Here is a 1415-nt window from a genome sequence, read left to right on the forward strand (position 1 = left end):
GTTTACAAAGGTTGATTTACAACTACAAACATTGGAATTATTTGTGAACATCACTTTACAAGCTCAAAATCATTTTGACCCTAATTTGAGCCTAGGTACACATATAGTTACAGTAACAGTTTTGTTTCCTTCACAACAAATCAGACACAGCAAGTTTCCAAACAAGTATTTTAATACTCAAGCCAAATATTATTAATCACATCCACATAGTTTTCTGATGCATTTGATATGACAATAACTTAAATGTAATAAACAGAATATCATTTTAACTCATCTTAAACATTTAACTATGATCTGTGTGGAAATGCAATTACAAAATACAAACTGCTTTTAACAGAAATTAATTGAGTGATTTGAGCCTAAATGTATGGGGTGGAGTAATGTGCATGACTTACCATTTCTTGCTGGGCAAGGCGTGGTTCTGGCCTGAGGCGGATTCTTCCATAGCTATAAAAACACAAAAGGAAAAATGAGGACATAAGCAGCTCCTCTTGACTATGAAATGTTTTTGAAGCATTCTAAGGACTTCACAAGATAAAAGATGTATCAATCATCCATTTAAACTTCATTTACCATATACAGTAATAAAACAAGACTTTGACTAAATCTGAACAAATGATACATGTACATGTGAAGAAGACACACACACACACACACACACACACACACACACAAAAACACTGAAAGAGGAAGAGCTTCTGTCTATGTACACATGCAAAGCACAAAACTGTAAAATGTGGTGCTCAAAATTCCTGCAAGTGTGTGACACTGAGGTTACAAGTAGAATTTAAATTCAGGTGTGAAAATAGGATCCAAATACTTGTAACCTCAGTGTCATACACTTGCAGATTTATGAAGGCAAGGGGATACTGCAGGACACATGCATGGTCCTTGGCAGGCTATAGCAACATGACGGGATGACGACATCATCGCAAAGGCAGACTTTTTCACTTACAAGATATTTGGCTTGGTGTAGTATCCAATTAACGTATTCAGAGGAAATAAAATTAAAAAAAAAAAAAAAGTAATTGCAACAGTCAAACATAAATATACATCGATACATATATTAAAGAAAAAATTAATAAAACAATCTTACAAAACTATGTACAAAAGTGTTTTAGAATGACAAAACTCCTGCTGGGCAAGATGTGCAAAAGATCACAGTATAGACAATATCCGTCATGTGCAGGGATAATACCTCAAGGTGTTGATGTAATGGGGTTGATTGAGGCCACATGCAGAAGAAAAGGCTGGTGTTGGTCCATCATTGGTGATTAGACTGGACTTCTGGTCCTGATACAGACAAACATGCGATAGGAAAATTCCTTTAGATCATACAAGTTCTTTATAAATCAAACATGTTAGATCTGTTGTGTGTGTATATTAAATTGTGAAGATAGATATGAATATGCAAA

Source organism: Seriola dumerili, unplaced genomic scaffold (genome assembly GCF_002260705.1).
Source record: "Seriola dumerili isolate Sdu_G_001 unplaced genomic scaffold, Sdu_1.0 BDQW01000074.1, whole genome shotgun sequence".
NCBI lineage: Eukaryota > Metazoa > Chordata > Actinopteri > Carangiformes > Carangidae > Seriola > Seriola dumerili.